Source organism: Zootoca vivipara, chromosome 9, assembly GCF_965207765.1.
Source record: "Zootoca vivipara chromosome 9, rZooViv2.hap1.1, whole genome shotgun sequence".
In the NCBI taxonomy this organism is placed as follows: domain Eukaryota; kingdom Metazoa; phylum Chordata; class Lepidosauria; order Squamata; family Lacertidae; genus Zootoca; species Zootoca vivipara.
The window spans coordinates 49,199,917-49,214,096 of NC_142592.1; the positions used below are offsets into that span (position 1 = coordinate 49,199,917).

At 41.6% G+C, this 14,180-nt stretch overlaps 1 protein-coding gene across 2 annotated transcripts in view; it reads left to right on the forward strand.

The window, feature by feature from the left end:
- Positions 1–14,180, forward strand: part of IGF1 (insulin like growth factor 1) — a 63,578-nt gene that overhangs the window by 25,412 nt on the left and 23,986 nt on the right. The window lies entirely within an intron of this gene.

Here is a 14,180-nt window from a genome sequence, read left to right on the forward strand (position 1 = left end):
TAATCCGTTCCAGACGGGTCCACGGAGTACTTAAACTGAAAGTACTCAAACCAAAGCGTACTTAATCCGAGGTATGACTGTACATTTCTCCTGTTGCTAAAGTCCTGGTGAACAAACAAGGGCGATACCGGAGAGTTTTATGTGTTTGATTCAAATGCATGTCTTCCCAAAGCTCATCTATGATTCAAAACAGATGAATCTTAAAGATGTCAAAACATATTTAAATTTTAAAATGAATCCAATTTGATGGCACTATTAGCAATCAAGTAATAGACAACAGATTTTTATTTCAAATCGTTCTTTTTGTAGATTATGACACAAGCAGAGGCCACCCAGTTTAAATAAAAACAGGGGGTGTAATTCCCAAAAATGCAACTATAGTTGCTCAGGACAGATGTCTCAAAGACATTAGAGAGGCAGGGTTACTGGACAATAGGAGATTAGCAAATTAGGAGCAAATAATAATAATCATACTATTCTATACTGTTAGTCTTGTAGAGGTAAATAAACATTTGACAATTTTTTAAAAACTTATATTGAGCTTCATATTATGCAGGCCACAGTCAAACTTTGAAACTGTATGACTCATTCTATACAGGTAGCAATGGGGGAGAAATTCAATTCAGTTTACATTTATAGGAAAAACTACTTTATTCACACTTTCTGTAACAATATGAGAACCAAAACACAGACATCCTTTGAACTTTGCACTGCTCTGAATTTTGTGATGCAGTTCTCCAACCAAAGTTCTCCAACCAAAATAAAAATAAAAATGCATAGGTTGTGGAGAATAAGATGCATATAGCATACAAAAATGCACTATAAAAAATTCCTTCCAGCAGTACCTTAGAGACCAACTTAAAATGCACTATATTAGGTGAATTGCTTTCATACGTGTGTGTGTGTGTGTGTGTGTGTGTGTTTGAAAACTGCATACAAAAAGGTATTTATTAGCAAAAATTCACACTAATATATTGACAAATTTTCATGATTTAATTTTTTCCCCATCCCACAAATTACTGCAGAAAAATGTGGAGAACCAGATCTTAGATTAGAAAAATGGGAAACGGACAGGATCAAAGTTGATTCTCGACCCATCCCTATATACAAGTAGAAATTAAAAGTCAGAAACTTCCAGTGGACAGCTAAAAGGTCTGACAATGTTAATGATGAGAGCAAGAAAAGATCTACACAAAGTCAGTATCTACACAGCTACCAAATTGGGATCAGTGCACGGCATGTGTGCCATGGTCAAGAGAAAAGAAAATGGGCTGAAAAGGAGGATAACCCATTCAACTGTTCTATACAAAACTTCCAAGGAAACTGAAAGCTTATGAGTGTCACCCTACTGAGCCAATATGATGCCACTGGCCTCGTCCAATAAAAGCTTTCATTGGATGCAACATTAGTTGAAGTGTATATTCTCCAAACATTAGTACAGTCGTACTCGGAAGTCAAACAGAATCTTTTTTCCGGAAGTCCGTTCGACTTCCAAAACATTCGACTTCCAAAGTGCAACTTCTGCAGTCAATCGGAAGCTGCGGAAGCCCTGTTGGACATGCGGCTTCCCAAAGAACATTTGAAAACAGGAACAGTCACTTCCTGTTTTTGATCGTTCAGGAGCAGGAATGTTCAACTCCCAAGGCGTTCAGGAGCTGAGGTACGACTGTACCTCAAATGAGCTAGGATAGCTTAAGGCTGCTTTATGATTTGTCTAGAACTGGCAGTTCTCTCACTTGGTCAGATTTCTGAAGGCAATTGTAGGTTATTATCAAGTTAGTTCACATTTCTGTTTTTCTGCCACCAGAGATTGACGTTCCCCCAGATCTTTCAACCCTTTTTGAGGCCCAGAATCCAAATATGTATTGCACCCTTTTGATTACTTCCCTGCATGCAACCTTAGCTTTTCAAAATTTGACTGTTCCTCAGTATTATCCAGGCTAGCTGTTTAAAGTAGATAGCTTTATTGCTAGTTACTGAATCATCAGCAATTGTCCTACTTGAATTTTAAGATACACCAGTCAATTAAAGAGAGAGAGAGAGAGAGAGAGAGAGAGAGAGAGAGAGAGAGAGAGAGAGAGAGAATAAGGGCTGACCTAAAGATTTGACTTCCTGTCACACAGAACATCCTAACACACTTAGAATGAATCTTCTGACAAGAATATGCGAAGCATTCAATGAAAACTAATAATTCATGAGTTAAAAATAATGATGGCTGAAACTGAAGGGAAATATAGTCTGCGTTTGCATTTTAAAAATTAACAAAGGTTACTCGGGGTTCCAAGTACTGGCTTTTCCTAGAAATTTAGATAAGCCTTTTTTAAAAAAAACAACAACAACCACAATTTGGGATTCAAAGCACACAAACAACAGGAAACTGTAAGAACAATCAAAACCCATTCAACTACACTTAATGCAAGTCTTCTGGCATAATGCATGTTTTATAAGGTGATTAACATCTTCTTCATTGAACATTAAAAATACCAGGTAAGGAGCTCTGCCAATGTGGTAAATTGTCTTTTGTCCTCGTGACTTGGAGAAGCAAGCGTAGGTATAATTTGATTGGCTGAGGCCAGCAACAGGTGCTATTTTAGTGCCAGAGAGCAAAGTTAAATGCAGACATACCATTTTGCAAGCACAAGATCACTCTGATAAGTGATTTGCAGGCTTGCATGCCTGGAGAACATAAGAGGAAGTCCAGCATAATTGAGTTGTGTGCATATCCACAGTTTCCTATGGGGAATGAAAATGCATACTGAATTTCTAGAAGTAAGAAATTTCTTGCACTCACACTTGGAGATGCTGCCAAAGAAGGGTGTGTCATGTGCTGCTACCTGCCCTTTTCACTTTTGGCATGTCCAGAATGCACCCCTGGAATTGAATACATATGTCTCAGTAATGTAACTTGCTTGTCTTACGAGCATATACTAAGAACATAAGAACATAGAAACATAAGACAAGCCCAAATGGATCAGACCAAAGGCTTACCTAGTGCAATATCCTGTTCCTCACAGAGGCCAACCAGATGCCTCTAGGAAGACTGTGAAATTGCCCCAGACTCTCCCACTGTTGTCCCCCAGCGACTGATATTCAGGGGCTTTAGATTTAACAAGAAAAGGAAACAGTTTGTGGGAAAGCAAGTTATGCACCTTTTGTTTTAAATGATATTCAGACGCAATAATCATTTTTAAAAATTTGTCCCAACTGTAAAATGTAGCCTTTCAATTTGTCCTGGGGGATTAAAAAGATGTAAAATTATATTCCTTATAAGCATATGCCCTTAAGCCAGTGTGTCAGTGGTTTGAAAACTGAAACACAATTCCAGTATACAAGAGGCAATTAGGAAGAAAAATGTGTGGGCAGAGAGTTGGAGTCACATAATACTAAATCATGAAAATAACTACTAACATTCCCACTGAAATTACATTTTTGATCATGGCTTTTCCTGAATCAATAGATGAAACAGTGTCAAATGACAGCTTTGCCAGAAAAAAAAATTATCCATTGGTGTGCTATCCAGGCCAGCACTATGTGTAAGGAATATATTATATGAAACTTATTATACCAGCTCACCTTAGAATTCTGTAATAGAATCTACTGAGGGAGCAGGTGATTGCCCAGCTTCCATGTAGACAGTGAGAAATCTACTCAATGACCCCAGTTCACTGACATTTCTGGAAAACAACAACGGAGGTTTGGAAGGGCCATGCTTGAGCCTAAAAAGAAATATATTGAATGCTTTAAAAGATATAAAATTCCTAGAACTGTTGGAAAGACTCTTGCATGTAAACTCTCACATCCAAGTTGCTCAATAGTATGACTCCAGTCGAGGAGGCTGACATCAGACTCTTGTGTAACCCGTGAGCACAGCAATGCCAGTTTTGCAAACACATTCTGTAATTTTAAAATCTCACCAACGTGTTATATATAGTTCAAGGTAGTTTTCCGAAGTATGAACTCATTTGTGTGCAGAGTTGCTTCCTCTTTATTCAAAGAAAATAGCCAATATAAAGAACATAGTCAGGGGCAATAGAGCTTCCACAAAAGGGGTCCCATCTGTTTGCAGAAGGGCTGGCAATCCAGGGGAGGCTGATGCTCCTGGAAGGGGAGGAGATTGCTCTCCAATTCCTCCTTCTGCTTCCCATGCCATTCCGCAAGAGTCTTCCACTCTCCCAAGATAAATGATAGCAGGCTGCAGTGGGAAAAGAAATCAATGGCAATCACTTTCCTTTTTCCACGAGTAAAAGGTTCTGTGAGTGGAACTCTGCTTCTGGGAACTCAGAAACCATCCTGTTATATTTGTGGCAAGCAGACTTTTTTTTTTTGCTCAAAGGAACAATTTCATTTCTTGCAGGTGCATCAGTATAGCAGGCAGAGTTCCATAGTAGGTGCTAATGGAACAGATGAGTGGCTTTTCCAACAATACCCAGGATTCCAAGTCTCTTTCCCTGGAGTGCATCATGGCTAAAAGTTGTTGCATCCAATTTGATTATACATTGTACTTGTGATAGCATAGTATTTCAGCAACTGGCATGTGTTTTGTATTCTGCTCATCTCTGCCACTTACTTTGTTACTTAGATGCACTTCATACATAACCTGACTGCCCAATCTCTCCCATGGTGAAGGAGTAAGAATATGCCCCTCTCCTCCCATAGTCACTTCCTCACATAGTGTATGACGCAATGGGTGCATGTGCATCATATTCAACCTCACTTTCCTTGCAACCGCAACATGAAAATCCCCGTAAGTCGGGTTCTTCCCTGTGATTCTCTATAACCACTAGGGATGGAGGAGAAATCCATTCACACTTTCTGGAAAAAAAATACACAAACAGAAGCACATCCATCCTTCAAAATCTGCACTTCTCTGAATTTTGCAAAGCAGCTCTCTAGTAAAGTAATGTGTACAAAACTGCACATATTAGGGTAACTTGCACATAAAAGCACATGTATTAGTGGAAATAACATACAAAAATGTGCTATGTATAAGAATATTGCTTTGCAAAAAGTGTATGTTAGGCACAATTGCACACAAGCATACAGTCATACCTCGGTTTAAGTACACTTCGGTTTGAGTACTTTCAGTTTAAGTACTCCGCGGACCCGTCTGGAACGGATTAATCCACTTTCCATTACTTTCAATGGGAAAGTTCGCTTCAGGTTAAGTACGCTTCAGGTTAAGTACACTTCAGGTTATGGACAGACTTCCGGAACCAATTGTGTACTTAAACCGAGGTACCACTGTATATGTTAGGAAAAATTCACACTAAAATCCTTATGAAATTTTATTTATATATAAAACTCTAACTAACTAACTAATTAACTAACTACACACATACACACACACACACACACATATAACAAAGTGATGTACAAATGTGGAGAAGTGAACATAAATCTGGAAAAATTAGAAATCAAAACTGAAAGATTCATCCATCCCTAATTACCACACAAGTGATTTGAGAGAGCTCCCAAAATAATGTTTTTTGGGTCAAACTCAAACCTAGAGACAATTTTCTATGGCGAGTTGCAAGCAGCAAGATACAAAGACAGAGACATTTTTCACTCCTGTTATAAAATTAAATTTCTGACTTCCAAATTAGAGTGCTTTCTGAATGAGCTGAATGAGCTGAATGGCACAGCTCATTACCTCAGCCAAATTTGTGTGGCACAATGTTGCCAGGTGGTCCTGAGAGTTTGACTGAGGCACAGGCCTTAAGTGACTAAGCAAGTGATGAACAGAATAGTTCAAAAGTATTGTATAGAGGTGGCTAGTAGTGGTAACTAAGGAAGGGACTGTGGGGGACTAGAAAGCACATGAGGGATCCTTCAGAAAAATACGGGATGTGCTCCAAATAGATCTTAACATGATGGTGTGACCTCAGTTGCTTCTCCTGTATTCGAATGAAAGTGCCATATCACTGCTACTAAATCTTCAGCCAGTACAATGTCTGACATGGAAGCTTACAATCTGAACTCATGAATTAAGAATGTCTACTCTATTAAATGACTTATATAATTATTGCCAGCTTCAACACTAAAATGTTAGCAATAGGTTTGTATGCCTGAAATGCTGCATGGTGTTTTGTTTTTTACAGCAAATCAGTTTGGATGATATTCTAGATCTTTGCCAGATGTGACAAAGGAACACTGAAGCCCAAAGCTTGCTTATCCTTAAATCACCCCTTTCACTCTTTTCCCTCTCTCACACCCCCCCCCCCAAAGTGGGGAAAGAGAAAGATTTGAATTCTGATCTTTCAAGATAAACATTAATTTTTAAAGCTCCGCTGACCCTTATTACATTAAAATCAGTATGAGTAGATTTTAAAATGCTGGCGCTAAGAACATAAAACCTTTCCTAAGTCCCGATTATCAGCACAAAAGACCTAATGTAGTGACGTCACCTTGGAAAGAAGGCAAGGATAATCTCCTGCTCATTGCCACATTAGTGAGGAACTGTGAGTATTTCTGATGAATACACCTCTCGGCTCATACATATGCTTAATTAGGATTGACTTGGAACACTGCACGGTGCACAGATGGAACAAGTTACGGATTGTATAAGCGGCAATGTCTCTGGTTTTCAGTGTGGTTAAGTGTCTTGTCTTCCTACTGTACTGCAACACTTTCCAAGCATTTTTGAATATTTAACAAGTCTCCAATGGTGATTTCCTCCAGAACCAGATGTCGGCTTTGCAACTTTCTGCAGTATAAAGTTGACGGGAAAGGGTGGGGAGAGGAATGGAGGGAAAGAGGCACAGATCCGAGACTGCAATCCTAATCACACTTGCTAACGAGAAGCTCCACTAAATTGCATGGGGGAATTACTTCCAAGCAAATGTGCGCAGGTTTACACTGTCAGTGCAAAGTAAGAATATGCTGATTCCTAGTGTCACATTTATTTATTTGTTGTAATTAAATATATACTAATAAGCTGTATTGTGGTTTGTTACACCTGCATATTCAAAGTGCAGATGGGATTCCAGATTGCACGACACTTCCTGATTGCATGCCAACCACAACATTTTGTTTGCTCCTTATCATCATTCCTTAGTCAACCTTTAATTGCTGGAAATTCTTTAAAAAGATGAAAAGGTGGTGGGAAAGCCTTCCAAAGATTGCAATTTATTTTTAATGGCCTGCTGTCTGACTGCTAGAGGGATAAACAACATTACACAGAATGCGGCAGCCAACAGCTCCATTTCCAGAAAGTTATTAATAATTGTGAAGAGATCCCATGAGGTGCAGAAGAAACTAGGCTCAGACAGTTGGCATTGGGGGGGGTAGAAATAGCGGTGATGGCAAATGCTTAAAACCTTTCCTTTGTTTTGGCAAAAGTGCTCATCTCTCTACATCTACTTGCAGGTTGGGAAATGCAGGAAAAAGTAGTTGTTTACTAATTCAAGAATTATAGATGCATTAGCCACAATACTGAAACAGGCATGTGCCCTATGGCTCATAGGGCTGTCATCTGAGTGCAAGGCTCCCTTTCAGCTACTAGGGGTACCAATGGAAACCCAGGTCAAGGGCACAAGGTGCGAACTGGATAAAATTTTATTTTATCTGGGTAGCATCAAACTTCTCTTGTCTAGCAGCTCTAGTGTGTTTTTGGAGTTTTCCATGTTTATGTGTATTAATCTATGTCAATGATTATTATTTATTATTTATTTATTTATTTATACATACTCCGCCCATCTGGCTGAGTTTCCCCAGCCACTCTGGGCGGCTTCCAACAGAACATTAAAATGCAATAATCTATTAAACATTAAAAACTTCCCTAAACAGGGCTGCCTTCAGATGTCTTCTGAAAGTCTGGTAGTTGTTTTTCTCTTTGACATCTGGTGGGAGGGCGTTTTACAGGGCGGGTGCCACTACTGAGAAGGCTTTCTGCCTGGCTCCCTGTAACTTGGCTTCTCGCAGCGAGGGAACCGCCAGAAGGCCCTCGGTGCTGGACCTCAGTGTCTGGGCAGAACGATGGAGGTGGAGACGCTCCTTCAGGTATACTGGACTGAGGCTGTTTAGGGCTTTAAAGGTCAGCACCAACACTTTGAATTGTGCTCGGAAACGTACTGGGAACCAATGTAAGTCTTTCAAGGCCGGTGTTATGTGGTCTCGGCGGCTGCTCCCAGTCACCAGTCTAGCTGCTGCATTCTGGGCAGGGACATTCTAAGAGGATGGTTAGCTTGGCCCCCACCAAGGGCGCAGGCCCAGGGAGGCACAAAAATTGTGCCTCTGGCTCAGAGTAGCTAGTAGGTTACTCGTCTGCCCATCTGCATGCTCCCCAGGGCGCTCCTACACTGCTCTGGGCACCTACGCTCCTCTGGGCACCTTGGCAGAGGAATCTGGTCACTGGTTTGGGCCAACACAGCAGCCCCGCAGGGCCCCCTCCCCAGTTGGCTGGCAGCACTGTTAGAAATGTGAGCAGAGTGCTCAGGGAAGAAAGATGAGAGAGCAGGCAAGAGTTGCAGGAAGAAGGAAGAAGGAAGGGGGAGGGGGCAGAAAGGAAGGCAGTGAGTGGAGGCAGGCAGGCAGGCAGATGGAAGAGGAGCGGGGCAGAGTGGAGCAGACCCTGATGACCATGGAGGAAGTCACTGGAGGAGGACGAAAGGTGACAAAAAGCAAACTTTTTTCCGTTTTTGGTCCATAGTCTGTCCCAGCTTTGGAGGGGCCGATATGTCTCCTTGCCAAGAGTACAGGGGAGCCTAGGTACACCTCTGAGAGTGGGGAACATGTAACCCTCCAGATATTGTTGGACTACATCTCCCATCATCCCTTACTGTTGGATCATGCTGGCTTGAGCCAATGGGAGTTGGAGTTCACCAACTTCTGCGGTGCCACAGGTTCTCCACCCCTGATCTTTTCCTCATTCTCTTCCATGAGCCTGGGAATGTTCCATGGATGCCATGGTGGTTCACAATTAAATAAGTGGATTATTCCAGGGCAGAAGTTCTAAGAGCACATCAGAGCCCTCCAGGATTTGGTTCATGACTTCATTAGAAGTTATAATTTATCATGAGTATGGATGTTACATCTACTTATTCTCAGGAGGCCTCTCCTTTGTTTCCGACTTAGCTAAAGTTTCAGAGTCCTTCTGTGTGTCATGCTAAACACAGATGCAATATGTTCAAGGTTCAATCGCCGGCTTTTCTGGGTAGAGTTGAGAAAGACTCCTGACTGAAATCCTGGAAAGTCACTGGCCAGTTTCATCTTTCAGAAAAAGGATGTACACGGGGCACCAATCAGGACTGGGATCACAGGGAGGTTGGCTTAACTCTTTCCTGTACTCAGTTTTACCCACTGAAAATCCCCACCACTTGTTATTTCTTCCAAAGGTGCTGTTAGAATAACGTGTAGTTCACCCCCTCAATCTGTATTAGCATCACAAAATCTAATACGGGAAGTGGCCCTGACTGTGACATCTGTCATGGTATCCTCCTGAGAGATGCCCAAAAGATAAAATATGTGTTCGGGTGTTCATCTGAACATGTGTGAGCTAAAACTGGGGATGGGGGACAGAGGTATGCATGCAAGCTCTACATCCCAGCATCCTGGTACTCCTCTCTCAGTCCCCAGCAACAACTCCCATCAGCCGCAGACAGTATTTCCATACTTTTGTGCAAAACATTTAGGCTGGTGAAGGCTGACAGTTAAGGAAGTGGTGCATTTCTAAATACTGTAACCTATTCAACTGTCCCCAAAAACCCTTTGTGTGCTTGTATTTGAAGGATGCCATTGAAACCCCAAACTGTCTTAACTCACAGGAATGTCAGGTGCTCCTCACTTCCACAGATCGAATCCTTCCACTTTAAGGATGACAGGGTTACTGGGCCAAAAAAATGACTCCAAACAGTCAAGAGCAACACGGCTAGTGACCTCTTCTCTAAACAGTGCAGTGAAAAGCTGTGACAGAACAATGTGTGCACAGCCAGGAAGGTGCCTAGACTGATTACACAACAATCCTATCATTATACATGCACGAACTTTATTCCCTTTCTTCATTCTGCAATACTTTTACAGCAGTCACTTTTCACTTACTTAGGGTTTAATTTGAAGGGAAAGGAGATGAAGACTCTTCTTCATATACTGCATGGTAGGATTCAAATACAGTCTATTCTATTGTAGACCAAATGTCTTGAACAGTGTTATTACTGCATTTATTATTATTTTAGCCCCATTTTTCCTTTCAGCAGCTTAGGCTGGGTAGACAGGGCAGACAGACTTCAATCTTGTTAAATCTACTTTGCTTCTTATTAGAACCTCAAGTGTTTGAACAACATGCACTTTGCAACATTTGAGAAGTGGTCTTCCTCAGTTATGTGAAGGGCCATAGCTCAGTGGTAGAGCACAGGTCTTGCATGCAAAAGGTCCCAGGTTCAATTCCCAAGCATCTCCAGATAGGATGGTGAAGGACCCCTTTCTGGAATCTTGTAGAGCTGTTGTCACCATAAACCAGAGGTGGAAAGCCTGTGACCCTCAAGGGCTTGTTGGACTTCCAGCAGCCCACGTGGCCCAGCTTACATGGCCCAGGGAGATGGGAGCTGGAATGATGGGAGTCTAACAACATCTGATGGACCACAGGATAACAACCCCTGGGATGGGCAACACTTAACTAGACGGCATCTCCCCATCTTTCACACCTCTCAGTTTTCTGATCCATGGATCCATACTGATCAAATCAGTTACTAGACTGGGGAGCAATAACTGCTCCCTCAGCACACTGTCACAGCTTGTAGCAATATTGCAAGCCATTAAAGGGCATTTCCATGCCGATATATTACATGTAGCAAACAATACTGTTACATGATCATACATGTACATCAGGGATGGAGAACCTATGAACCTCCAGGGGTGGCTGGGCAACAGCTCCCATCATCCTCAGTCAGCTAATGGTCACAGGTGGTGGGTGTTAGTTTGTACGTATGTATTCTTATTATCATTATCTATGTATTACCTGCCCTCCACCCTAAGGTCCCACAGTGAGTTACAGCATTAAAACACAATATTAAAACAACTTACAATCATAAGAATGTAGCCCAACAATACCTGGAGGGCCATAGGTTCCCCACTCCTGACACAGTAGTGACATAGGGCATACCAGGAGTAAAATGGGGATGGAAGAAGGCATTGTTCACCTATCCATTTTACAAATTGGTTTTTAACCAATAGGGACACGGCTATGTCTGTGCAGACCTACACAATGTAGTTGAAATATAACAACAACTTACAGGCAGTACAGTAAGGTGGATGCTCCACTCCATTAGTCATGGTAACCACAGTGCAAGTCAGTCCTTACTGAGTCACTACACCAGTGTGGTGTAGTGGTTAAGAGCGGTAGACTCGTAATCTGGGGAACCGGGTTCGCGTCTCCGCTCCTCCACATGCAGCTGCTGCTGGGTGACCTTGGGCTAGTCACACTTCTCTGAAGTCTCTCAGCCTCACTCACCTCACTGAGTGCTTGTTGTGGTGGAGGAAGGGAAAGGAGAATGTTAGCCGCTTTGAGACTCCTTCGGGTAGTGATGAAGCGGGATATCAAATCCAAACTCTTCTTCTTCTATGCAAATCCTTTAGAGTTAGAAATTATAAGGAGCTGCCGCCTTATATTGAGGCTCCTTACATAGTAACCCACCTATAATGTCTTTGGCCGGGTATAGATGCAGCTACCCCACTGCTGGGACCACCTACATCTGTTTCGAAATGGACACACTGCAATGAGCTTTTATTTTTGGCATGAATCCAGCTTCCCACGAAGCCCTTTTCCAGAGCAAAAAATATGCAATATGTCTAGATTGTATGTAGACTATGTAGAACCAAATAAGAACTCAGTCTCCATTGAGTAAAATGTTATGTGTGTGCAACCCGCGTCAGACCATTGGTCCATCTTGCCAACTACACTGAGTGGCTGTGCACTTTAGGATTTCAATTAAATACCTTCCTGGGGATTCCAGGAAGGAATGTTGAGACCTTCTGCATGCCACGCAGTTGATCTACCACTGAGTCACAGTCCCTCACCTGAAGACTGAAAAACTTTGGGGAAAACTCACACAATCAGACTTCACCCCCGCCCCAGTGGGGAACACAAAGTATATTCACTGTGTAGGTAAATTCTAAAACAAAGGTTTTGCAATTTCAAATAAATATAGGGATGTTTTGACCAGGCAAAGAAAATTTTGCGTGGAAACATTATTCTTTTCTAGATCTAGTTTCAGCATGATCCAGCTTTTCTATAATTTATGGTGTTTGTTTAATCCAGAGCTTGAATCCAATGAAACAAAGGAAAGAACAGTTGCCAATTAAAAAATAATAAAGTATTGCTGAGAAACATCTTTAAATGTTCTTAGGATTCATGTCAAACTCTCAGAAAACTTGGACTGGAAATAGTGCAAGAAAGGAATTACTATGATTACTTTAGAAGCCTAACTGTAAGGGGAAACTGAATTTATTGAACATTTAAAAGACTAACAACTGAAAGACCCACAAATACGAATGTGGAAAAGTCTCAAGAGTTTTCCCCTGTAAGAAGTGGAGGAAGAAGGGGGGAAATTCTTTTTCTTTTCCAATTAAAAGCTTCTTAACTTATTAGAGAATGTATGAGAATACTGTGGCCACTAGTTCCATGCACTCGGTGGGACTTGGGGGCTGTGTTCTTCAAACAACATCCCACTATGCCACATGGTAAATCACTTTGGAAACAGAAAGAACTTTCTAAAAAATATCAAAATTCAACTGAGCATACCCAAGCCCCTGGTGTGCCTAATGCTGAAGTTTGGATATGTTTCCCTTTTGGATTTCTCTCTCTCAGAGAGAGAGAGAGAGAGAGAGAGAGAGAGAGAGAGAGAGAGAGAGAGAGAGAGTTCTAAATTGTTTCCATCAGTAGAGAAATCAGTGTGGGTTGCCCTGAAATACTACCCAGTCAGCATCTCAATCTTGAGAGTTGATAGCCTGATGTTTTTGCAATGCTACTACACCATTGGTGTCTGGACAGCTATAGCACCACAAAATTAGGACAAAAAGAAACCAGAACTTTTGTAATATAAAAAGTTACAGGATTTCAGTAGGAAGTTACAGCATGTGTACTGCTTAGAAATGAAGCAGTGCGACTTCCCAAAAACTGTTGAGGTGCAAACAGTATTGAATAAAGGTTCGCATGTGACTGTCTGATGAGCATAAATCATAATGGATGCAACAACAGGGCGGATTAAATTAGGCAAATTGTTTTCTCTGGATTGCATAGATTGTCCTCATGCAAAAAGCAGCCTATGGGTCTCACACACGCACACAATGAAATGAAATAAAGGAAGCATAGATTGATGGCTCTTTTATTGCACTGCACTGTAACATATAAGAAATGGATTTACCCCGTGGGAATTGTCCAAAGTGTGAACCGCCCTTTGATCTTCTGACGATGAGCAGTATAGAAATTAATTAATTAATAATACTAAAGAAAACTGGGCCAGCCCTAATATTAGGCAAGGTGGGACAGCCTATCTCAAAAAAATGATTGTCTGGGGCATTGTCAATTAGTTCATTATAAAAAAATTTAACCACCATGGTGGAGTGCACTGTTTGTACTTTTCTTGCCTGAGCAGGGATATCTACAAGGGATAGTGAGGGGTAGCAGACACCCCCACAAACTACTTCCTGTTATCCCAAAATATTGCCCATTACCCCCTTTCCTCCTCAGTTTTCAGTACAGTCATACCTTATGAGACGTCCGCTGCGGGTTGTGTCTTTTCAAGTTACAGACGCACCAAACCCAGAAGTCCTGGAACGGGTTACTTCTGGGTTTGGCGCACATGCATGCGTGTGCAGAAGCACTAAATTGCACTTTGCACATGCGCAGAAGCACCAAATTGCGTCATGCACCTGCGCTGACGCGGCGCTTCAGGGTGCAGCCTTTTCATGTTGTGAACAGGCCTCCAGAACGTATCCCATTCTCAACCAGAGGTACCACTGTGACAGTATATTATGTTCCCATATAGCCTGAATTAAATTCTTGCTCCATTAATAATGTTCTTCACAACACCTTCATTTTCCACGACAAACTTTTTTCTAGACTTGCTCTTGTGTCTCACTATTAGGAAGTGGAAGAAAAAATGTTTTCTTCTTTACCACTCATTTCAAAATGCAACAAAGGTCTGCAGTGCATTTGATAGTATTTCTCTGAAATTAATGCAGTCAGT